Source organism: Solanum tuberosum, unplaced genomic scaffold (genome assembly GCF_000226075.1).
Source record: "Solanum tuberosum cultivar DM 1-3 516 R44 unplaced genomic scaffold, SolTub_3.0 scf00135, whole genome shotgun sequence".
Taxonomy (NCBI): domain Eukaryota; kingdom Viridiplantae; phylum Streptophyta; class Magnoliopsida; order Solanales; family Solanaceae; genus Solanum; species Solanum tuberosum.
Window position 1 is genome coordinate 1452702 of NW_006239059.1, and position 27280 is coordinate 1479981.

Sequence of the window (27280 nt, forward strand, 5' to 3'; positions counted from 1 at the left end):
GTTGGCAGTTGAAGACATATGTAGTGTAGTGATTCTTTCGGATTGAATTGTTGTTTATGTTAGCAATTGATGGCAACATTCAGAAAATCATGTTACCTACGAGCAGCAAAGAGCTCATGAGTTCTTCATTTCAATGCTGGATAGGATCCATGACAAAGTGGGGAAAGCAAGTTTGGCAATCAAAAGGTATGTTTTGATGAGAATGGTTCTTATACTTCTTGTCTATGTAGGACATCATATGCGCATGTTGCTTAGATAGTAATACATATTTTTCATCTCTTTCTTTTTGAAATGCAACACTGTGAGTAGATATAGTACAGATCTTGTCTCGATTTTCGATTTCAAAATTTTCGCTTGTACTTCCTTTTGGGATCAATTTCATTGATGAGAGAACTAGAGAGTTTTGTGGCTTCCTCTTCTACATTGTCTCTTATAATGAAACATTTCTCAAATAGATAATGGAGATACCCATCGTCTCTTGAGATCCCTGATGTCACATGTGCATCATGTTGTTTCACTACAACTACTCATGATCCTTATATGGACGTTTCTCTCAACTTGAGTTCTTGCGACTCCAGCCAAAAAGATTTTGATTGTAAGTCCAGTAAGCCAAGTGAATCTCTTGTAGGTTTCTTGGACCTCTTTACAAGACCAGAAAAATTGGGATCCGATCAGAAATTGTAATGTGAAAATTTTCAGGAAAATAAAGACGCGTTGAAACAAATGTCCATAAAAAAGCTCCCACTTGTGCTCTGCGTTCATATAAAACGGTTTGAACATTCTCCCGCCAAAAAAATGTCCAAAAAGATCGATCGCCACGTGCAATTTCTTTTCTCTTTTGATATGAAGCCATATATCTCATCTTCAATTGTAAGGAAAAGACACGGGAACATAATCTTTTCATTTTACGGTGATGAATCAGATGTTTATACAGAATTTGAAATTTTTGCAGTGATCACACATTCAGGAATGTTAGAATCTGGTCACTACGTGACTTATATGCGTTTGAGAAACCAATGGTACAAATGTGACGATGCATGGATAACTGAAGTCGATGAAGAAGTTGTTAAGGCCTCACATTGTTATCTGATGTACTATGTACAGAAGATGCTCTACCACAAGAGATGTGGGGATGTTAGCTGCCAGCCGATGTCGCTGCGAGCAGACATATTTGTTCCAATAGTTGGTTGTTCTTAGAACTTCATAGTTTGTGCGTCAGACTTAGATAGGTCTTCTGCATAATTCTGGCTAGCCAGGGAATAGTATTCGGGGGCCGTGAAGCATGATGGTCTAGGGACTCTCCATCTTCCAAGGCATTCTCGTTAGAGGGATGATACCGGAAATTATATGGTAGTATAACTCAAAATTTGGATTTCGAGATAGAAAGTTGTTAACTTGTAAGAGTTCTTACAAAGATGCAACTAGCATTAGTTTTCCTTTTAAGGCCTTAGAAAGAGCCTTATGAATGTACAGTAACTTAACAATGTTAGGGCCAGGAGGGCCATATTGTGCTTGGTCCCCTTTATCTCATCTCTTCAAGATTCTGATAATGTTCGTTATTGGCTTCTTAAAAGTGATCTCATTTCCTTTTGGTTTGTTTGAGATTTGTGTTATAACTTATTACATGTAACTTGATTTCTCATTCAAGAACATAATATACACGAAAAGCTTGATGAATTTCATTTCAGGAAAGATGAATGATTTTGGTAAATGTCAAAAAGTTATTTTGTTTTTCCTATTCACCAGATGAGATGCCCCTATCTATAAAATCGATTACCGATAAATAACATAAAGAAATGTAACTTGTGGTTGTTGAAAAAAGTTACCCCAAAGATTTGCGTGATTAATTGGATTAGAAGCGCGGAATGTATTTGTGTCATCGTCGTCTTAATCAGTGAAGCTAGATTTGGCTTTTGAGTGACCTCATAAGAATTTACAGGGGGATGTCTGTAGGGTGTTTTGGCGGGAGGGAGAGGACATTAAAAGACGTTGCTTAATTGACAAATAGACATAGTTATATCCATAGTACATTATGGAATGTGAATCTTCTTCATTTAAATCGATGACTAAAAATTAATTTTGTCATTGCATGTATTTTTCGAAACATGAATGTGACTTCTTTTTTTCTTTTTGAAAGAGAAAAAATGCTCAATATAATACTTTATACGTTTGTTTTATTTGTCTACTATGTTTAAAATATATGTTTTATAGTACCCATTGATGGTGTTGAATCAGAATGTCCAAAACAGGTGCTAATTTTGATAAGTGATACTGGTGGAGGTCACAGGGCATCTACTGAAGCAATTAAGGCAACGTTCAACAAACAATTTGGAGATATAAATATCAGGTCATTTTGTTAGATAGTGTAGGATTTATATGTGTTAGCTATGATAAAGAATGTGAGTGTATGTGTATGTTTGTGAATTATGTTTTATTAGTTTAAAGAGGGTGTGCATTGCAGGTATTTGTTACTGATTTATGGATTGATCATACGCCGTGGCCCTTCAACCAATTGCCAAGGAGTTACAACTTTTTGGTGAAATATGACCCTTTATGGAGAATTACATATTATGCATATGCGCCTCGTGTAGTTCATCAATCTAATTTTGCTGCTGCATATGCTTTTATTGCTAGGTTAGACAACTTCATTAGTTGAATCCATAATGATGTCCTAGTTTGGCCTGCATGTCTGCTGACAGAAAATATAAAACTTAACTTGTATAAGAAAAAAGAATTTTTAGTTACTGCTACAACAGGAGTATACAACAAGATTGTTAGAAGGACAGTTTCTGTTTTGCAAGCTAACACGTTCACAAATGGGAAGTTACTCCATTTTAATGTATCAAATGATAATGTATATTTGATTATGGGAATGGTAAAGGACAAGTTTCCCTAGTATGTTGTTGAGTGTTATGTATCTTCTTGAAATACATTTTGAATGTCTTTTTTCCTAAATTCATTAGAGGCTCAATGTGTATGCTATAGTCTTTGGTTACTAATCTTTGAATATTGAAATCCATGTTCATGTCGCAAATATTTTATAGACTTGGAGCTACATATCGTGATTCGTGGCAATAAACAAACCACTTGGCGTGGTCTTATTTCAAATATGATTATGAGTATGTTTACAATAGAATTGTGAGTCTTGAATCACTATCGAGCGACAATGAATTTCCCTTGATTGTTTGGTTCTGTAAGACCTTCTCTAATTGTTGTGGTCAAAATAAATGTGTCTCATAACAACACAAATCAAATTACACTATTGATACATCTCGTACTTATCATACATTGTTAATTTATTATCAATTTCCCCACTTTCTCTGTTATCTTGCATGTTACTTTGAATATTTTGTCATCATTTTGACCTTAGGATCTCACAGCATTTAAACCATTTTGGCTAAAAAATTATTAGTCTTTTAGTTTTCTCTATGGAGCAAGACTTATTGAACCTCTATATTCAGTATTCACTCATACGCCCAGCTTACAGTTGACTAACTTGACATTTGCTAATTATTGTTGCTTATGTCATATACCTTAGAGTTCTTCTCCTATACTGTGTGTAGGAAGGTTGCTAAAGGTTTAATGAAATACCAGCCGGATATCATTATTATTGTACATCCTCTAATGCAGCATGTGCCTCTACGTATCTTGAGGTCCAAGGGGCTCTTAAAGAAGATTATATTTACTACTGTTGTAACTGATTTATGTACTTGTCATCCATCATGGTATATTTAACATACATATTAATTGATTTATGCCCTCGTCATCTGACATTGTACATTTTGCACGTATTCACCAAAATGTGTAATTTGGACACTAGTACTTGATTTTCCCTCACTTTCAGATTTCATAAACTTGTTACAAGGTGCTACTGTCCATCGGAAGAGGTTGCAAGAGGAGCACTGAAAGCTGGCCTCCAACCATCTCAATAAAAAGTTTTTGGCCTTCCTGTGCGACCGTCATTTGTGAAGCCTATTTGCCCAAAGGTAAGTGAAGTTCCCCCACCGTACCCTGGTTGGACTATACATTGAAACATTAAGTCTCTGTTATAATTGTGCATTTATTTTAAATGGACAGTAGTTCCTTAAATTATAAATGGCTCGTCGCTTCATTATATTTCCATTTTTATTTTAGGACTTCATATATAGTCAGTGTATTCTTCACGTATAGTTAAACTATATTCAGCTTTCTGAGTGTGTCATAATGTAAAGTTAGTGTATAGTTTTTTTTCTTTTAATCAAAAGCATTGGGTCTTGCCCATTTATTGAAAAATTAAGCCATAATATACATGACTTGAGTCCAACCCAAGCCCAAATTTAATAATGCAATTACTAAAAAGCTAATCATAAAAATAAACAAAACAAATATAGAAAGCATAGACAGTACAATAGCTCTAGACGACCTTGAGTAATCGTGGGAAAGAGTTGCAAGCTGAATCGATGTTCTTAAAACACAATCTCGCGGTCGAGTAGAGATTCACCTTGGGCGTTCACAAGTCCCACGAACATCATGAATTCATACTCAATAAAGACTCATTCAACAACTAAATCAGGGTTTCCTTCTCAACGAACTCTAATCGATCTTCATAGCTACAGTACGATTATAGGTAATATCCATTTCTCCATCCCTAACAGGTTGAGTTCCAGAAGAACTAATACCATTGTTTAAAGACTCTGATTTGGAACTTTCCCATTGTCAAAATTGATTCGCCGACTGAGGTATCATTTCATTCAGTTGACTGTATTTGCATATCTGAGTTGTTATTTTTGTTCTGTTGATTCCCCCTGCTATACATTTTTTTACTCATAGGTAGGTATCCATTTCTTCATCCTTAACAGGTTGAGCTCCAGCGGAGCTAATACCACTGTCTAAAGACTCCAATATGGAACCTTTTCATTGTCAAAATTGATTCGCAGACTAAGGTATCATTTAATTCAACTGATTGTATTTGCAGAACTGAGTTGTAGTTGGTGTTCTGTTGATTCCCCATGCTATTTTGACATTTCTTTACTCTTATATTTGGGATGCCCAATTTTTCTTGTTATAGCACTGCCCTTTCAATATTTAGTGTCTCTATCAGTTGATTCCAATTTACTTTGAGTGTCGTTATCTTTTCCTGCAGCATGTGTGAATCCTTAGACATTCTGGTTGTATCTATGAGGTCACCTTCATGAATGTCAAAATGCCTTTTCTTGTAGCATGTATGCCATTAGACATTTTGTTTGTAGCATTTGTAATAAAATGTTTTCGCTTTATTCATTTACATTATATGGTGCCCGATTTTGATATTTACGGATTCTTAAATTCGGGTATTTGTTTTTCTCTAATTGTACAATAGCTTTAGCTATTTGTGAAATGTCTTGTATGCTCTGAAACTGATTAATACTTGTACCTGCACAAGTGAAGGCATAGTTAGTGAAAAAATATGCCAACTTATTCCCCTCTTTGTATGGATGACCTATTTTCACATGCTCATTGTTAGGGATGGCAATGGGGCGGGGCGGATGTGGGTTGGGCGGGTTTAAGGCTATGCGCTTAAAACTAATGCGGGAGGAAGCGGGTTGCGGGTATATGTGATTTTATGTAGGTTTCATTTTATTTTTAATTTTTTACATGTTATAAGAGTGATAGAACATTATTTATTAAGATAATTTCTTTAAAGCTTCTAAAATATCAAGATAGTAAATGAAAATGGTTCAATAAAAAATAATTCAATTTCTTACATGTTTTCCAATTGACCTCTAAAGAATAAAATTTTAAGTAACTATACTATTAAATTAATACAACTTAATGAAAAAATAATTTTGTTTTTATTAATTTTATTTTTAGTATCAAACTTAACTTGAAAAAGAAAATATTAAAAAAAATATGCGGGGCAAGTTGATAAAAACAAAAAATAATTTTATTTTTATTAATTTTATTTTTAGTATCAAACTTAACTAGAAAAAGAAATTATTAAATAAAATATGCGGAGCGGGTTCATGTGGAGCGGGTCTATGCGGGGTGGGATGGGGCCGGGCGGGTTGAAAATGAAAAATAATGTTATGCGGGCAGGGGCGGGGAGGATTAAAAAATTTGATGATTATGCCCCGCACCACCCCATTGCCATCCCTACTCATTGTTCATCATCATTTGAATAGCCCTCACATTCACCGAAATCAGCCAAGGTACCTCCCATATACCATTTAGGATCTTCATAGTTGTTAATGAATCAGATTCCATGATTATTGGTGTCAATCCATTAGCTACACAATATTCCAGGCCACTCTCAAGAACCTTGATTTCAGCCTCAATAGCTACACATTCTTTCAACTTTCTGGCTTCAGCATAATAAAATCTCCATTTGAGTTTCTGATACAGAATGGTACTGAGGCAGGCCCAGGGTTGCCCCTACTAGCCCCATTAGTATTACATTTGAAACAATTACTAGATGGTGCCTTTCATATCACTATTTTGCTGCAAATTAATGGCCTGTACTCCTCTAGATATTTAACCATTTTTGGCCATGTGTTAGGAACTCCACTCATCCATGGGAACTTAGTCTTGACAAACCAAATCGATTGTCTTGTGATTCCCAGAATCATTGCTCTGATGGTCATATTGCTTCCACCCAAAGCCCTGTAAGCATTTTGCAGAGTACAAGGTGAAAATGGTATATGTGGGTACAATTTGATTCAAGATTATTTTAGGATAACTACATATGGTAGGACAACATTGGAGATGTCGAAATTGGAGATACCTAGATGTAGTGTTTGTAGTGGGTATCAGGGGAGAAGATTATACATGTGTTTGATCTGGTCATTAGTGCTTTGTTGTTTGTCAACTGAATTATGTCCTTTTGCATAGACAGTCTCAAGATGGACATGAGATTTTAGTAGATATGGAAAGGGTTGAGCTTTATTGCTCTATGTTGTGATCAGGTGTATAATCCTGATTTTGATCAGGCTGTGATGCGTAAACATATCAAGGGGTTTTCAAGAAGTGAAAATGGGGTTGAGGAGAGTGAAATGCGATTGACTAAGAGGAAAAGGTTGAGTTTTGGGATGGATTAAGAATCAACTTGTATTAAGGTAAGAATCACAATATTTGATAATTACTCTACACAACAAAGTTTTTCTTTTCGCTTCTTTTTGTTAAGTACATTTTTCTAACTTTGGTTTTTTTTAAGGCGAGCGAAAGGGCCTTGGGGCACGGTGCCTCAAGGCAGGAGAGGGAAACCTCAGGGCAGGCCGGTGCCTCGAGGTGGGCGGGTGGGGGAGAGGGGTAGGGGGTTCAGAGCACGACAGTGCCTCGAGGCGGTGGGTAGGTGGGCCTCGAGGCACGACTGTGCCTCGAGGCGGGAAGAGGGGGGACTCGGGGCACGACGGTGCCTCGAGGCGGGAGGTGGGGGCCTCAGAAAGAAATCTGGAAAAATAATGAAACTGACAGGTTCTCTTGTTCTTCAGCTTGGTAGGTCATCAAGCAAAATGGTATCAAGGATATGACCAGCAGTCATAATTGGCATAAGCACTTACTTTTCAAAATTTCTCTTCTTAATTGGAGAGCTTTGAGAGGTAAGTTGCCTACCAAAGAAAAAATCAGCATTTTTGGTAAAAGTCCAGCTTTGTGTTCTTGTTGTATTAGACAAAGAGAGATAACATTCCACATATTTTTGTTAATGGTCATTTTGCCAATCACATTTGGAATTTTGATTCAACTCATGTAAATTTCATGATAGGAGGTAGAGTAAGGGTTACCAGTTAGGATGAGTTAGAGTATACTTTAACTAGAAAGGAGTTTATGATGATCTGTCATTGTGTTATTAACGAGCAATTGTAGGTGTTGAATAGAAGAACGTTCGTTTGCTGATATTATTCAATAGCCATGAGATAAGCCTTTCCCGAGTATTAGATAAAAAGGAATGTAGACTTATTTAGAGATGATGGAATATATCCATAACTTTCAAGTGTCAGTTTTAGACCTTAGGGGGAGATGATAAGATGAGAAATCAAGTCAAGTGTTGAGAATAATGAGATAGTTATGTTTTCCGAAAGAGTGGTAGAGGTACATCAATCCATTCATACTCTTGCGTATTCCTCAAAGTTAAGTTATTACAACATCTTGTTGACGTTTCTAATATCAGATTAATACATTAAGATTGGCTTCTTATATGACATATAATATGTGTTGTGGAAACACAACAGTTTCATAGTTTTCAGCAGGTCCTGCACTCTCCGTAGTAGTCAACATGAAAAAAATAAAGCAAATAGGTGAGGAAAGAGAGAGAAAGCAAGCCTAGTCTCTAGTGAACTATTATTGAAAAACGTTAGAGTGGGTTAGAGTCCCTCATCGGTAAGGGAATGGATTGGTGGTCTGTTTATTTGGACTTGATCAATCCTCCCCTCATGAGCTAGCTTTTGAGGTTGAGTTAGGCCAAAAATCATATCTTTACAAAAATAACTCTCAGCAATAAGAATGTAAATTTGGTTTGTGAACATAACATACCTTGGGAAGTAATAGTATCTCCTTACCATATGAACTGTGTTTCCAGCATATATAACATTTATATTTAAATTATATAAACTAGAAAAGTAAATGCAAAACGTACCTCATGATGGTCATTATCAATAACTGTGCAACAATGCTTATCAGCTAGTTCCAATTCCCCCATGTCCAGGATCATGTCAAACTCAAGATTAGGTATTACTCTTTGCTAATAAGTACAATACATGATTTTAACTCTTACCTCTATTTATTACTACTTGTGATTGTGTCGGGATTATGAATTATCCTAGTCAGATATAGGACAGGAGCAAGTGAAGTTTTGATGATAAAGGTGGAGAAACTGAAATCATTAGGACTCGTGATTTATTAATACATCTAGTCATGAGGTAGAAAAGAGATGATATCTAATGCTCAGTAAATATTCTATATCTTTTAATTTCTCCACCATTTATAGAGATTCTCTTCTTGCACCTCATTTATTCATATCGTAGTAATTTTCCTATTATTCAAGACCTTGATCTATCCCTGTGTCGTGGTCGTAGCTATCTCTTTCTTTTTTCTTGCAGGAAGCTGGAAATGTGCCATATGTTGTCGAGAACGGATGCGGGAACCAAAAGAGATAGCCAAAATCTCGAGTCTTGTGATTTAGGAATTCAAAATCAATCTATCTAACCATCTCTCTCTATATATTTAAACAATATATCATGTAATTTTTCTTATGGAAAAAGGATAAAAAAAAAAATCTACAATTAATAATCTGGTCCAAAAATGCTCATACTGCCAATGATTTTACTCAAAAATGTCATTATCACTTAATAGGTCAAAACACCCTTTTTCTTCATAAAAATCCCCTATTCCTATTAAAGAATTTAGTTCTTGTTTCTTTTCTTTTAAAATCACTTTAATTAATAAATACACATAAATAGGAAATTATCATTTTTTTCTTGTTAATATCATTTTAACAATTGTAATAGATAATTCAATGTTCCTTTTTAACTGAAAGTATATTTTATATATATAAAATCATAATAATCTTCATTAATTTTTATTTAGATAACAGTAAAAAGATTTCTAATATTTTTATTTCTTAATGTTTTCAAGTCAAATGTAGCAAATCTTTTAGTCTTAAACTGAAAATTTTGAATTAAAATAAAGGAGCCCCATGTAACAACCTTTCAAACAGACAAAACATGTTAGTTACAATGTCACGCCCGGAAATATACTCTATGAATTTAGATGTCAAATAAAAAGGCACAATTCACGTTTAAGCTTTTCTTGATAATGTCAGTCAACTTCAATATAAAATGCATTTCAACTCTAAACTCGTAATTACACATTTTCTCCCCTTTTTACAACCTAATAAAACCACCAAAAGCCTGGAGTTTTTTCTAACAAATTTTACTACTTTTAGTAAAATTACAATTATATTTTTCTAAATTACAATTATGTTTTGGTAACTTTGTTTGTGAGTTTTTTAAGATATGGTTTGGAAATACAATGTTGGATTAGGGCTTATAGGAGTTTTTGTGTTTATTGGGTTGCTTCTGCTGAGGTTATTCAGGTAAGCCTTTGTAATTTGTCCCAATTTCTGTTTGTACTCTGTCCCAATTGATGTTGTACCGTTGGAATTTCAAGAGTCAACAACAAATTTCTTTTAGATATTTTAAGTTGTGTAGTTATTATGATATATACGCACTACTAATATAAAAGATTTTGTGTCCGAATTCATGGTAAACTTTTAGAAGTTTGAATCACAAATTCCAACTGGGCCACATAAATTGTGGTGGGACAGAGGAAGTATATAGTTGGTTTATTTTGTGGAGTGCTTGTTTTCTTTTCAATTTTCATAGCTGAATGCGAAATTTGTAGTGGTTTTTGGACCGGAGATGCTAAGATAACACCGTTTATGTCCTGCAAAAGATTTTTGTAGAGTAAAAACAACCTTTGCAGTTATATATCTGGGGATCTCTCTTATGGCAATCTTCCTGCTTGTAGCAGTTTGTAAAGATCGGTTATGCAGTTTATTAGAGCAGAATTCCTTGACGAAACTATACACTTAAATCCTTCTCCTCGACGAGGACTCAGTTCTAGGTTTGCCACTTAAACTCAATGATATGCATGATCATCCTAAAGGATCTTTGAACGATTATTCTATAGAAGACATGGATTACAACGACCGGGAAGAAGGCTTTTCATTGGTTGATATTAACCATAAAAATGAGTTCCACTTTCTTAAAAAGGGCGATGAACATAACTTGTGGGACCTTGTCAAATGTAGCTTGTATCTTGCTCCCATATGATTTGCAACAAAGTTAACTGTTTCTGTTATGTTGAACAATATACTGCTTTCCGTACTTAAATCAAACATTTCTGTCTACATCTCCACCCTCTCCCCTAAAACAAAAACAAAACAAAATAGCGAGCAAAAAGGGGAAAAACTAAGTTGGTAGATGTGTTCTGGAAAGGATGTGCTTCACTGCCCGATCCTTAATCAATTTCGCTTCAAGATTCATTGTCATTTCACTCATTTGTTTAACCATGTACTAGCTTTTTATGGTGTCTTGGATTTAGAAAACAAATGTTTTTTGCTTAATTAAAATGTCTACAAAACATTGAGCATCTGTAAGATCTCTTGTTAGGAACTCATATTTCAAAAAGAGTTCCAAACAGAAAATTCACAAAGAGTTCTCTTTACTTGTAAAGTAAAAACCAGAAAGATCACAAAGATGGAGAACTTCTTTTGTCCGTATTTAGGAAATCGCATTCGATATGTCCTTTCTTATTCTTGAAAATGTATGATGGATGAGAATGGGGAGACAAAGACCATTTTGACCTCTACATCAGGCTATTTTACGCTTATTTCAAAGATGGTTGCTGTTATAGTTAGTATGAGTGGTGTAGCACAGACTACGGTTGGAAAAACATGGACTCCAGATGAAATGCTGAGTGTATCTATGTAAGTTTTAAATAAGCATCTGTTTATCGTATGACAAAATGTTGTACTATATGTACAATATTATCCCGTTTCAATTTATGTGGTATTGTTTTATTTAACATAAAAAAAATTATAAAAAAAAAAGAAAAGTTTTGAAATTTATAGTCTAAAACAAATCTTAGATATTTTTCAGACTATGAATCATTTCATTGAGGTTAATAATTAAATATTTTTTTAATCCGTAAAATATGACATTAAAGTATATCAGATATGTTGAGACTAAGGGAGAATTACACCTATTTGAGAAAATGTCAGTGTGCCCAACTTACAACTTAATTAATGTGGATGAACTCAGAAATTCATCAATTTTATACGGAACTTATTTGTCGGTATAGGTTGCCAAGGAGTACAGGCTTGTCCCAGACACACTGCATTTGATAATTAACTACTGATCGATATCTTTCGGGCAATTTGACGGACAAACAACGACTACAGTTGCTTGGAGTAGCTTGCATGATGAACGCATCGTAAAAAATACCTTCTAACCCTCTACTACATATGTTTTCGCCATAATCTTTACAATTTTTTCCTTGTAGTGCTTTTCATATTCTTGTTTCCTCAAATATTTCAAGCATATCTGAAAGAAAATGCTCTAAGATATTAATATGAGAAATGCTTTATTGTAGAAAATATGAGGAGATCTTTGCATCTCAAGTCAAAAAGTTCTGCTACATAACAAACAACACTTACTTCAAAGAGGAGGTATATGATCTTGATTCACAGAACCCGCAGTGGTCAAACTTTGCAGTGACACTAAAACTTAAGTATCATGCATGTGTTGCAAATAGAGTCGGTTGTTTTAAATTAATTGATGTTTGAAATGACAGCTCCAACAGCCAAATGTTTTCTGAGGTTAATATCTTACCTTTATCTAGTAGTTGCTTTTGAGTATGATGATTTAGGAACTTATTGTTCAGATATACTGCAAGAACAATGTTATAACTAGAAAAATCGGGCGTCCCAAATATAAGAGTAAAGAAATGTCAAAATAGCAGGGGGGAATCCTTAGACATTCTGGTTGTATCTATGAGTTCACCTTCATGAATGTCAGAATGCCTTTTCTTGTAGCCTGTGTGAATCTATTAGACATTTTGTTTGTAGCATTTGTAATCAAATGTCTCCGCTTTATTCATTTACATTGTATGGTACCCTATTTTGATATTTACGAATTTTCAAATTTGGGCATTTGTTTTTCTCTAATTGTACTATAGCTTTAGCTATTTGTGAAATATCTTGTATGCTCTAAAACTGATTAATACATGTACCTGCACAAGTGAAGGCATAATTAGTGAAAAAATCTACACACTTATTCCCCTCTCTATATGCATGAGCTATTTCCACATGCTCATTGTTCATCATCTTTTGAATAGCCCTCACATTCACCGAAATCAACCAAGGTACCTCCCATATACCATTTAGGATCTTCATAGTTGTTAATAAATCAGATTCCATGATTATTGGTGTCAATCCATTAGCTAGACAATACTTCAGGCCACTCTCAATAACCTTGATTCGAGCCTCAATAGCTACACAATCTTTCAACTTTCTGGCTTCAGCATAATAAAATCTCCATCTGAGTTTCTGATACATAATGCTACTGAGGTAGGCCCAGGGTTGCTCCTACTAGCCCCATTAGTATTACATTTGTAACAATTATTAGATGGTGCCTTTCATATCACTATTTTGCTGCAAATTAATGGTTTGTACTCCTCTAGATATTTAACCATTTATGGCCATGTGTTAGGAACACCACTCATCCATGGGAACTTACTCTTGACAAACCAAATCGATTGTCTTGTGATTCCCAAAATCATTGCTCTGATGGTCATATTACTTTCATCCAAAGCCCTGCAAGCATCTTGCAGAGTACAAGGTGAAAACTGGTATATGTGGGTACAATTTGATTCAAGATTGTTTTAAGACAACTCCATATGGTAGGACAACATTGGAGAAGTCGAAATTGGAGATACCTAGATGTAGTTTTTGTAGCGGGTGTCAGGGCAGATTATACATGTGTTTGATATGTTCATCAGTGTTTTGTTATTTGTCAACTTAATCAAACCATGTCCTTTTGCATAGCCAGTCTCAAGATGGACATGAGATTTTAGTAGATATGGAAAGGGCTGAGCCTTATTGCTCTGTGTGTTGTGATCAGGTGTATGATCCTGATTTTGATAAGGTTGAGATTTGTAAACATATCAAGGGGTTTTCATGAAATGAAAATGGGGTTGAGGAGAGTGAGATGCAATTGAGTAAGAGGAGATGGTTGAGTTTTGGGATGGATTTAGATTCAAAGAATATGAAGAGATTTTTTATTCGGAAATTGAAATCGTGTTTTCCAATGGGATTAAGAGGTTTGAACAATTTGGGGAATACTTGTTTCATGAATTATGTGTTGCAAGTGTTGCTTCATGCACCCCTTTTTAGAAATTACTTCCTTAGTGATAGACATAACCGAGAAATTTGCAGAAAGATGTCATCGGATTGATTGTGACTGCCTTGTGACATTGATCTCATGTTTTCTGCTGTATTTTCTGGTGATCGGTCCCCTTATAGTCCAACTCAGTTTCTTTACAGGTCTATGACTGTTAGTTGAATTTATCTCCTATTATTGAACTCGAGTAGCTTTCTGTATGTCTTTGCACTTAAATTATTGATACTAGATACTTGAATTATAACCGGATATGCAAAAATGTAAAAGATGTTTAATCCCCACAATTCACAACCTTGCTTTTAGTTAATATTAGAGTTGTCTTATCAATCACAAGTGCAATTGTGAAACCAAGATTTGATGCATTTCCTCGATAACCGGGCAAGATGCAAGTGTACAATTCTCTTATAATGGCAAAATAAAAATCTCTATGTTGTAGTAAGATATCATCATCGGATGCTTAGATGTGGAAATTGTTAATGTTGGTAAGAGACTTAACATGCTGAAGACCTATGTAGTGATTCTTTTTTATTGAATTGTTGTTTACGTTTGCAATTGGTGGCAGCATTTAGAAAATCATGCTACCTACGAGCAGCAGGATGCTCATGAGTTCTTCATTTCAATACCGAACAAGATCCATGAAAAAGAGGGGAAAGCAAGTCTGGCAATCAAAGGTATATTTTGATGAGAATGGCTCTTATACTACTTGTTTATGTAGGACATCTTCTGGGGTCTGTTGCTTAGATAATGGCTCATCTCTTTGTGTCTGAAATACAACACAGTGAGTATACATAGTACAGATCTTGTTTATGTAGATGATTGATTTCCTATTTCAAGATTTCGGCTTGTACTTTCATTTGGGATCAATTTCATTGATAAGAGAAAGGGTGATTCATGTATTAAGACCTGGAGAACTCGAGAATTTTGTGGCTTCCTCTTCTTCGTTGTCTCTTACAAAGAAACATTTCTTAAACAGATAATAGAGATTGCCAGTGTAGGGCTTTCTACGGGTTCTTGAGATCTAATGTCACATGTGCATCATGCGGTATCACTTCAACAACTCACGATCCTTGTATGGACATTTCTCTTGACTTGAGTGCGTGCAACTACAGTCGAACGGATTTTGCTAGCAAGTCTAGTAAACTAAATGAATCTCTTGTAGGTTGCTTGGACCTCTTCAAAAGACCAAAATAATTGTGATCCCATCAGAAACTGTACTATGAAAATTGTCACGAAAAGCAAGATGCTTCGAAACAAATGTCCATCAAAAAGCTCCCTCTTGTGCTCTGCTTTCATATTAAGCGATTTGAGCATTCTCCCACTAGAAAATATCCAAAAAGATCGATTGCCACGTGCAATTTCCCTTTTCTTTGGACATGAAACCTTATTTATCGTCTTCAATTGTAAGAAAAACATACGGATTAAAAAGCTCCAACTCCAATTGTAAGCAAGATGCTTTGAAACAACTGTCCATTAAAAAGCTCCCTCTTGTGCTCTGTTATCATTTTAATTCATTGACCTTTTTTACTAGCATGATCAGTTTGCTTTTGATTAGTCATTATTAGAACTGAAAACATGATATTTTTTAGTTTGATTGCTCAACATGGATTAAAATCCTTCCAAATTTCCCGGATTGGTCATTTTAAATGTGAATGCCTTAAGCATGTCTTCTGTATGTTCCTTGCTATTGTCCAGTATAAGTGTTCCTTTTCTCATCTCCCTTTTATTGATTAATTTGTAAAACTTCAGCATAACTTGTGTCTTTTAATGTGTTTCCATAGTGATTTATTTACTCAGAATTGTGTAGATGCAGAGAGGATCAAGATTGATGGAATAAAACGAAACCCTTGGTTCCATCCTTTTCATTCCCCTTCATTGTAAAAACTTGGAGGGACAATTTGTATTAAGGTAAGAATCACAATATTTGATAATTACTCTGCCCAACTCAGTTTTTCTTCTAACTTCTTTCTGTTCAGTACATTTTTCTAACTTTGGTTTTTTTAAGGCATGCAGGAATGGGGCTACGGGCATGGTGCCTCGAGGCGGCGGGATAGGGGGCTCTCGACGGTGCCTTGAGGAGAGAGGGTCTCAGGGCACGACGCTTCCTTAAGGTGGAGGTGGATGGGCCTCGGGGCACGACGTTGCCTCTAGGTGGGGGTGAATGGTCCTCGGGGTACGACGATGCCTCGAGGTGGGGGACTCTGGGAAGGATGGTGCCTCTAGGTGGGGAGTGGGGGCCTCGAGGGCGGGGGTTGAGGCCTTGGGGAACGATAGTGCCTCGAGGTGAGGGGTAGTTCACTCATACACCCAGCTTACAGTTGACTAACTTGACATTTGCTAATTATTGTTGCTTCTGTCATATACCTTAGAGTTCTTATCTCATACTGTGTGCAGGAAGGTTGCTAAAGGTATAATAAAATACCAGTTGCATATCATTATTACTGTACATCCTCTAATGCAGCATGTGCCTCTACGTATCTTGAGGTCCAAGGGGCTGGGGGTGAGGGGACCTATCTGGGCACGATGGTGCCTCGAGGCGGGGGGTGGGGGGTCTGGGTACTCCTTGAACCTTTATATTCACTCATACACCCAGCTTACAGTTGACTAACTTGACATTTGCTAATTATTGTTGCTTCTGTCATATACCTTAGAGTTCTTATCTCATACTGTGTGCAGGAAGGTTGCTAAAGGTATAATAAAATACCAGTTGCATATCATTATTACTGTACATCCTCTAATGCAGCATGTGCCTCTACGTATCTTGAGGTCCAAGGGGCTGGGGGTGAGGGGACCTATCTGGGCACGATGGTGCCTCGAGGCGGGGGGTGGGGGGTCTGGGTACTCCTTGAACCTTTATATTCACTCATACACCCAGCTTACAGTTGACTAACTTGACATTTGCTAATTATTGTTGCTTCTGTCATATACCTTAGAGTTCTTATCTCATACTGTGTGCAGGAAGGTTGCTAAAGGTATAATAAAATACCAGTTGCATATCATTATTACTGTACATCCTCTAATGCAGCATGTGCCTCTACGTATCTTGAGGTCCAAGGGGCTGGGGGTGAGGGGACCTATCTGGGCACGATGGTGCCTCGAGGCGGGGGGTGGGGGGTCTGGGTACTCCTTGAACCTTTATATTCACTCATACACCCAGCTTACAGTTGACTAACTTGACATTTGCTAATTATTGTTGCTTCTGTCATATACCTTAGAGTTCTTATCTCATACTGTGTGCAGGAAGGTTGCTAAAGGTATAATAAAATACCAGTTGCATATCATTATTACTGTACATCCTCTAATGCAGCATGTGCCTCTACGTATCTTGAGGTCCAAGGGGCTGGGGGTGAGGGGACCTATCTGGGCACGATGGTGCCTCGAGGCGGGGGGTGGGGGGTCTGGGTACTCCTTGAACCTTTATATTCACTCATACACCCAGCTTACAGTTGACTAACTTGACATTTGCTAATTATTGTTGCTTCTGTCATATACCTTAGAGTTCTTATCTCATACTGTGTGCAGGAAGGTTGCTAAAGGTATAATAAAATACCAGTTGCATATCATTATTACTGTACATCCTCTAATGCAGCATGTGCCTCTACGTATCTTGAGGTCCAAGGGGCTGGGGGTGAGGGGACCTATCTGGGCACGATGGTGCCTCGAGGCGGGGGGTGGGGGGTCTGGGTACTCCTTGAACCTTTATATTCACTCATACACCCAGCTTACAGTTGACTAACTTGACATTTGCTAATTATTGTTGCTTCTGTCATATACCTTAGAGTTCTTATCTCATACTGTGTGCAGGAAGGTTGCTAAAGGTATAATAAAATACCAGTTGCATATCATTATTACTGTACATCCTCTAATGCAGCATGTGCCTCTACGTATCTTGAGGTCCAAGGGGCTGGGGGTGAGGGGACCTATCTGGGCACGATGGTGCCTCGAGGCGGGGGGTGGGGGGTCTGGGTACTCCTTGAACCTTTATATTCACTCATACACCCAGCTTACAGTTGACTAACTTGACATTTGCTAATTATTGTTGCTTCTGTCATATAACTTAGAGTTCTTCTTTCATACTGTGTGCATGAAGGTTGCTAAAGGTTTAATGAAATACTAGTCGGATATCATTATTATTGTACATCCTCTAATGCAGCATGTGCCTCTACGTATCTTGAGGTCCAAGGGGCTGGGGGTGAGGGGACCTATCTGGGCACGATGGTGCCTCGAGGCGGGGGGTGGGGGGTCTGGGTACTCCTTGAACCTTTATATTCACTCATACACCCAGCTTACAGTTGACTAACTTGACATTTGCTAATTATTGTTGCTTCTGTCATATACCTTAGAGTTCTTATCTCATACTGTGTGCAGGAAGGTTGCTAAAGGTATAATAAAATACCAGTTGCATATCATTATTACTGTACATCCTCTAATGCAGCATGTGCCTCTATGTATCTTGAAGTCCAAGGGGCTCTTAAAGAAGATTATATTTAACTGTTGTTACAGATTTATGTACTTGTCATCCAACATGGTATATTTAACACACATATTAATTGATTTATGCCCTCGTCATCTAACATTGTACATTTTGCACGTATTCACCAAATATGTAATTTGGACTCTAGTACTGATTTTCCCCCCACTTTCAGGTTTCATAGACTTATTACAAGGTGCTACTGTCCATCGGAAGAGGTTGCAAGAGGAGCACTGAAAGCTGGCCTCAAACCTTCTTAAATAAAAGTTTTTGGCCTTCCTGTGCCACCGTCATTTGTGAAGCCTGTTTTCCCAAAGGTAAGTGAAGTTCCCCCACCTTACCCTGGTTGGACTATACATTGAAACATTGAGTCTCTGGTATAGTGCATTTATTTTAAATGGACAGTAGTTCCTTAAATTATAAATGGCTTGTAGCTTCATTGTATTTCCATTTTTATTTTATTCTGTCATTAGTTGATTTTTTTGTGAGAATAAGAGGATTATATGGTTGTGTGGTATCTCATAGGCGAGAGTTAAGAATTTTGATAAGGAAAATGAAGGAGTTATAGAATATGTATATGTTTGTATGCTGGTTTCTGGATAATGCTCATTGAGAATAGAAGTGCAAGCATTAATAGTTACGGCAGATACTATGTTTCACAGTATACAGTATGGAGGGAGAGGAGATATGCCATGGCTTGAATTATACTAGTATTCAGATTCTGATGTGAATAAGAATGTCATAATATCAGTATGAAATGAATATATTTCTCTCATTCGGCTCAATAGTTAATTTAAGTACTTCTGATTTAACTATTTAAGACGGTGTCAAACTTATGTAGATATTAAGATGTGGCAAGACCACAGTAGTTAAATCAAGAAGCATTCATTTGATTCTAAATCAGAAGTACTCAGTTTGATAAGAGAATCAAAATGAATGCTTCTCGATTTAAGTACTCTGGTCGAGCCACATCTTAATATATTTTATCTACATAATTTTGATACCGTCTTGGTTAAGTACTGATAAATGACTTCTTCTTTTTCAATCCTCTAAAGAAAAAAAATTAATATTTAATACATAAAGATTGGTTTCTTATATGACATATAATAGGTGTTGTGGAAACACAACAGTTTCATAGTTTTTAGCAGGTCCTGCACTCTCCGTAGGAGTCAACATGAAAAGAAGAAAGCAAATAGGTGAAGAAAGAGAGAGAAGGCAAGGCTAGTCTCTGGTGAACTATTATTGAAAAATGTTAGAGTGGGTTAGAGTCCCTCACCGGTAGGGGAATGGATTGGTGGTCTGTTTATTTGGACTTGGTCAATCCCCCCCTCATGAGCTAGTTTTTGAGGTTGAGTTAGGCCAAGTATCATATCTTTACAAAAACAAACTCTCAGCAATAAGAATGTAAATTTGGTCTGTGTTGAATACAACATACCTTGGGAAGTTATAGTATTTCCTTACCATATGAACTTTGTTTCCAGTATATATAACTTTTATATTTAAATTATATAAATTGATTGCTTAATGGGAAAACAAACCAAAAAAATAAACGCAAAACGTACCTCATGATGGTCATTATCAATAACTGTGCAACAATCAGATAATTCCAATTCCCCCATGTCCAAGATCATGTCAAACTCAAGATTAGGTATTACTCTTTGCTAATAAGTACAATACATGATTTGAATTCATTTTTACCCACTTTCTTTTTTACGTCAAAGAACTACGGGCATGCTATTCAGACCACAGATAACTCTTACCTCTATTTATTACTGCTTGTGATTGTGTCGGGATTATGAATTTTCCTAGTCATATAGGACAGGAGCAAGTGAAGTTTTGATTATAAAGGTGGAGAAACTGAAATCATTAGGACTCGTGATTTATTAATACATCTATTCATGAGGTAGAAAAGAGATGTTATCTAATGCTCAGTGAATATGCTATATCTTTTAATTTCTCCACCATTTATAGAGATTCTCTTCTTGCACCTCATTTATTAATATCAAGAATTTTGTTTGAATCAGCTCCAGATTTTATAGAAACGGTTATTATTTCTGCATGGTTGTCTGTGACAATATGATAAAAGTTTTCTAGATTGTTTGGTTATGAAATGCTAGGTTGAATTGAGGAAGGAACTTGAAATTGAGGGGAATCTACATGCCGTACTTTTAATGGGTGGTGGGGAAGGAATGGGACCAATAATGGCTACAACTCGAGCACTTGCAGATGCACTATTTAATGAAAGGCTTGGGGAGCCAATAGGCCAGGTCCTTGTAATATGTGGGCGGAACAAGAAGTTTGCCGATAGATTGAATTCAGTAGACTGGAAAATTCCTGTCCAGGTATGTCTCACTTGAAACTTTACTTTCTAGTAGGTTCTCTACTAGACTTTTATCGTATTATCTAAAAGGTGTATGAGGTTTGCTGCATATTCTTTATGAAGCTCTCCATTGACCATTCAATCAACCCCTTTTCATCTATCATTTAAGTAGTTCACTATAAGTTGTCAAACTTATTAAATTCCACCTTCACCCCTAAACTTCTTAGAGTAAAAAATTATTTTCTTGGGGAGTGTTGTTGGTTCTGTGTACGTGTGTGTGTGTTCGGCTAACATTAAGACTAATGCTACACGGTGTGCACTTTGATAAAGGTTTAATATGGTTGAACATCTTGCGAGTTCTCGGGATTTCTTATGTATTACCTACATTGTAGGTTAAGGGGTTTGTCACTAAAATGGAGGAATGCATGGGCACTTGTGAATGCATTATTACCAAGGTAAGCCTTCACTGCATGACATCCAATAGTAATTTTACTATTATTCAAGACCTTGATCTATCCCTGTGTCGTAGTCGTAGCTATATCTTTTTTTTTCTTGCAGGAAGTTGGAAATGTGCCATATGTTGTCGAGAACGGATGTGGGAATCCAAAGAGATAGCCAAAATAGTTGGTGAGTGGTTTGGTCCGAGACAAGATGAACTCAAAGTGAGGTCTATAAATGCTTTAAGGCTATAGCAAAGCCTAATGCTGTATTTAAGATTGGCCATGACATGCATGAACTGATTAGATAGAGAAGTTTTGTACCACCAGCTTAAATTTAAATTTAATTACATCAACTCAATTTTTGCCCACCCCTTAAACCTGCCACTTTGTCATCTTTCACTTCATTTTTTGTATCTATTCTCTATCTGTTCATTTGGTTAAGAGTGCACTTCGAATGATCTGGATTCGTTTCAAACATTGTAGCCGAACGAAAAAAGGGAGGAGATTCTATTACCACTAAGTCAATCTCGAGTCTTGTGATGTAGGAATTCAAAATCAATCTATCTAACTATCTCTCTCTATATATATAAACAATATATCGTGTAATTTTTCTTATGGAAAAAGGATAAAAAAAAATGTCTATAGTTAATAATCTGGTCCAGAAATGCTCATACAGCCAATGATTCGACTCAAAAATGTCATTATTACTTAATAGGTGGGGGCCAGCAATGGTTCTTCAGTGCCGGTCACATCCAGGGTGTAGGCTCGGGTCGTGACAGAACCATTACTACCTTATAACTCATAAATCTGAAAATATGTTTGTAAAGCCAGGAATGAACAAGAACGTGTAGCAACTAGGGCGAGATACCTTGCTGAAGCTCAGGCCAAGGACAACACTCACAATAAACAAAATAATGAGGTTGTGGTGTAGTTGGAGATGATGGTGATGATGTTGCCTCTATGAATTGTCGCCCACCTCAACGAGTTAGAGCAGAACAAAGACCTGCTACTCTTTTTCTATAATTATGAGGACGTTGAGGACGACTTGAATGGAGTTGTTGCTACTAGGGCTATTATTCCCTCACGGTTGGCTCCTGGAGCAAAGTTCAATATCACAAGTACCATGATTCAGCTTATGAACTTGAAAGGATTATTCAAAAGTGTAGTTGGAGATGATCTGAACCTACACTTGATGACTTGATGAACTTTATGGATACTTGCAAGTCAGTTAGCCAAACTATCATCTATTTGAGGTTGTTTCCATTGTCATTTTTTAGGGAAGCAAATATGGTTTAATACCCACATCAAATATAATCACAGCCCAATCATTATACAGAAGAAGAGTCATCCTAGCTTTGTTATTTTTTCTCTCTTATCATTCATATACACCTAGAAAAATTGACTAATGCAAAAGCTAACTCGAAATAACTTTAGTTTTTCTTATCAAAACAGGAAAAATGGCATGTGGCTAGTTTGAGGGACTTGATTTTTGGAGTTTTAGGACATCTTCAACCTATTTTCTATTTTACTCTCCAAATATAGAGTTCTCTTATTGTTGAAGACAACCAACTCCAACCCATTTTTTTATTGTACTCTCTAAAAAAAAAATTCTCTCTCCTTAATAATATATTATTATTTTTATTTCATTTTTATTTTCTTATTTCATAATATAGATAAGTTCTTTTTTTTTTAAATAATCACCCTATATAATCTTCATGTAATGTAGATTTTATTCTTTTCAAATTCTTTATTTGAGATAAAATTAGATTTTATTTTAATTTCTAAATAACATAAATTGCAAGCAAATATTATACAATATACATATTAATGGACAATTCAAATAAAAGTAAAATCATTAATGAAATACAATTATATAAACTTTATATGAATACTCAACTTTCAAGATTATTATGTTGCTCACATAAATGCTCAATTAATGCATTACGGAATTTAAAATGAGCATTTTTATCATTAATATTTTATGTCTAGCTAAAATTGTTCGAAATGGAGATTTTCATTATTCTTCATAGTGAATAATACTAATAGTTTTAAATTATATCAGTGATAGAAATTAAATAAATTGAAATATTAATAATTCATGATGAAAGTAGTATATATTAAATAATATATATTTTTAAACTTTATATTACATTAAAAAAGAATTATGAATATTCTAGATTTAAGTAATGGTCTTATACGATTTATATTATGTTAGCTAAAAATATTATATAGTAGAAATAATAATAGAATAATTTAAAAAATGAAATAGAGCGTATAAAGAGACAAAATTCACGGAAGAATCAATTTCTAAGCTTTGAAAACATTAGAGATGATTTTTGTTCAATATATTAGTTGAAAGATGTACATTAAGGTTAGATATAGTTAAAGAATATTTTTGACCAAAAATTCAAACAATTGAGAGAGAGAGAGAGTTAGCTTCTAAAAGTAATTTTGTTATTCCCTAGAAGCACTTATTTTCTTCTAAAAACTTGATCAAAGGAATTGACACATATATACAACTGTTACATATAATTGACAATATATAGCCCAATATTAGTTGTATACTTACATTGCACAACTATTGATATCTACCTCTAATAGATATATTACTTCCGTAAAAATATTTTGATATAGACAATTAGATTTGTATACATATTGTCAACTGCCTATACATAATATCCTATTTCGTATCTATTCAATTTGAAAACGTATCAATTTATACGAATTCATATTTCACGATGATGGTATCATATTCAAAACGTGTTTTCCTCTATCAATTTGTATATCCGTAACATTTTGCCGCACCACTTGAGAAATTCTCTATTGTAGTGACAACAAATTCTTAACATGCCATTTTTTTGGATCGTTGGTAGTAAAATCTTTAAAATCGGATCATTATTTCAATTGTTGACACAATTCTTAGAATAATCTCTCTTACTCATTAGATTTAGAACAAAATCGCACTAAATAAAAATAAATTACTTCAGAATGAAAAATATATAATCTTCGAACTCTAAATTTTTTTGGAGAAAAACACGCTGAATGAATATTCAATTTATTTGTGGGATTCAATTTCCCTAATAATAGAAAATTATTGTGTGATGGGTATCTAGTGGAAGAAAAATTTTAGAAAAAAAGAAAGAAGAAGAAGATATCATTGAAGAATTGTGGGATTCAATTTCCCCAATAAGAAAGAATCATGGTGTAATGGGTATCTAAATGGAAGAAATTTTTTAGGAAAAAAAGAAGAAAGATACAGTTGAAAACATAGAGAAAAAACGAACAATAAAGTAATATTTTCTTTCTTTTCAAAAAATAAAAGGACGTATTTCGAGGAAAACTTTAATTTTTGGCTGTGTGGCTAGCCCGTTGTTGACCGAGATCACAGGGGTACGTGAGGCTCTTAGTTGGCTAACGGAACGGTTCAGTAGAACGAGGTTGATTGTGGAAACTGATAATCTATTTGTGAAGCAAGCTCTGGAAGAAAATTTGGTGAATTACTCTTATTGTGATTCTTTAGTTTTTTATTATAAAACTCTTATCAAAGAGTTACCTTTTCTCTCTTTGTCGGTTGTTAAGAAATCAACGAATCAGGTTGCTCATTGTCTTGCACGTTTCTATGTCTGGTTCGATGGAGTGGGATACTAACCCTCCATCTCTCATCATCGATGTACTCATTTTCTATTTGAATAATACATGATAAAAGAACCATTTCAAAAAAAAAGATGTATTTTCAAAGCATAATAAATTAGATTAATTTAATAAAATAAATCTCTAAATAAATATTTCATCAAATCAACATGAAAAAATAAAATGAAATGGAGTAGACATTCACACAATGCATTTTTATAATATTGTTACATAACTACATGTTGATACACCTAGTACCACTTTGTTGATCAAAACATTGTTACGAATAAACAAAATCGAATAAAAAAATGCATCAAATCTTATATCGAGAAAAATAAGTCGATTAGTGGTTTGATTTGGTATTTAAAAAAGAAAAGTTGATTATACTTGGATTTGTTTAGTTTTATGACTTTTATCTTTAAAAGGTCGATCTGAGTCCAAACTAACCCGACATTATATATAAAAAAATTAAAAGAAATTATACATAATTATTTACTTTTTTAGAGAGTAATTTATAAATATTTCTTATACTTTTTCATAATTTTTATCTTTTATCATATAATATCAAGTTTGACTTAGAATTTTGAATGTTCCATTATAGTTAGGGAAAAGGGACAAATATGTCCCCGTACTATCGTAAATGGTACGTGTATACCCTTCGTTATATTATTAGGACATCAGTGTCCCTACCGTCCAAATTGTAGAGTGTTTATATCCTTTATACTAACAGACATCAACCGACCCAATATTTAATAAATTTCTACCCAAAAATTAAAAAGCCCACCCAATTAATTAAAAATTCACCCAAATAAAAAATACCCACACTCAAATTACAAAGAGATTCACTGTAATTTCCGGTTGCCTTCTCATACTTGAACCTTGTTCTTTGCCAAAAAATAATTCCAACGGCCCAACCTAAATGCCTACACACTGACTTCCATGTCGCCACTCCTGGCAGTTGAAAACTCCATCCATATGTAACCTTTCACAACTTCAAACTCGTGAAACCTAGTCGTTGATCCCCTGCGATCCGACTTTGAATAATTTGATGAGTCCTCTCAAAACAAAAGACGGTCTCTTGAACCATCAAGAATGAATTTAGCAATGTCCAAACATGAATAGGCAACACAAATAAAGAACAAATCAAAGAAGAGAAATAAATTGAACAGCCCAAAAAGCCTGAAAATGAAGAAAAAGAATTTATTTTTCCAGAATATTTACTTTTAATGATGTGTAAATTGAAGCTATCAATGGAAGTTTACAAAGAAACAACCTATGGTTCTCAGATGGGATTTCTCAAATGGTTTACCACAAAGAACAGAAGTTCTCATATGGTTTACCAGAGAGAAAAAATCGATAGATCTTAAATGGGTTACCAGAGAGAACACAAGTTAAACCATCCAAATAAGAGATTCGTAAAGAACAACTGAAAAGGCAGCGAAGACTGAAACTAAATCTACGGAACACAGGAACAAACACCTATTACAACCACCAAGTTTGTTGTGTTTTTTACCGGCGACGATGGGTATGTCCATGGCTACCATGATTGACCAGAAATTAGTGAATGTAATCACTTATAATGTGCTAACAAGGTGCAAGTTGGAGCAGATTAGGACAGCGACGGCTAAGCTCCTACCGGAGAACTATTGCTGGACGAAAAAAAAATAATTTGTGGAAGAATTGAGGGTTTAAGTTATGTGGGTCGTGGGTGGGTTAGATTATGGGTAGATGGGTGGGTTTTATTAATTTATGGGTAAAAATTAAATTGATTTTGGATAGACCGTTTAGATAATGACATGTGGCCCTCCGTTTGTTACAAGGGTAAATACAACCAAAAGATTGACGGCAAAGGTATGAATAACCTTAAAGTATAATGGAGGATATTGACATATCATTTTTGATAATTTGGGGGTATATTTATCATTTTTCCCTAATAGTTATAATCTATACTCTATAGTATTGCTAACTCTAATAAAAATTAAATCAATATTAATGCTAACAAAAATAAAAGGAAAAACTACCTAACTACACATGCATCACTACTATATATACTATATTTACCTCTAGTTTAAAACAATTACATATCCTACCACTTTTAATATTTATACCATATATTTTAAAATATTAAATCAGATACACAAATCCCTTAAATATGGTATTGAATAATTATCTTAAATTTAAAATCCTACATTAATGGTCCATTAACAAGTCAAATATGTTTCTATTCGCATCTGTCGTGACTCCCCCCCCCACACACACACACCCCACCCTCCACCCCCACGTCCACCAGCCTTCTTTTTTCCTTCATTTTCTCCCTATTTCTTCCTTCATCCTCTCAATACATGTTTGCATTCAAATCAACATTATACATATAGGTTTGTTTCTATTGTTTTATAACTATCATGTATCTTGGTTTTGTATCTGGGTTAAAGTTCATAATGTTCTAAAGTTCAATTTTAAAAAGTTTTACCAATTAGGTTTTATATTTTTTGATTGTTGTTATTTCTCA

At 35.1% G+C, this 27280-nt stretch overlaps 1 long non-coding RNA gene and 1 pseudogene across 1 annotated transcript; both read left to right on the top strand.

Moving 5' to 3' along the window:
* Window positions 1–795: 795 nt before the first annotated feature.
* LOC102584185 (probable monogalactosyldiacylglycerol synthase, chloroplastic) lies at window positions 796–21473 on the top strand (annotated as a pseudogene).
* LOC107061385 (uncharacterized) lies at window positions 3910–9114 on the top strand. Its single transcript, XR_001473944.1, has 4 exons — window positions 3910–3986; window positions 4635–4718; window positions 4839–4922; window positions 9051–9114. It is a non-coding gene; the product is annotated as an uncharacterized lncRNA (long non-coding RNA).
* Window positions 21474–27280: the final 5807 nt, after the last annotated feature.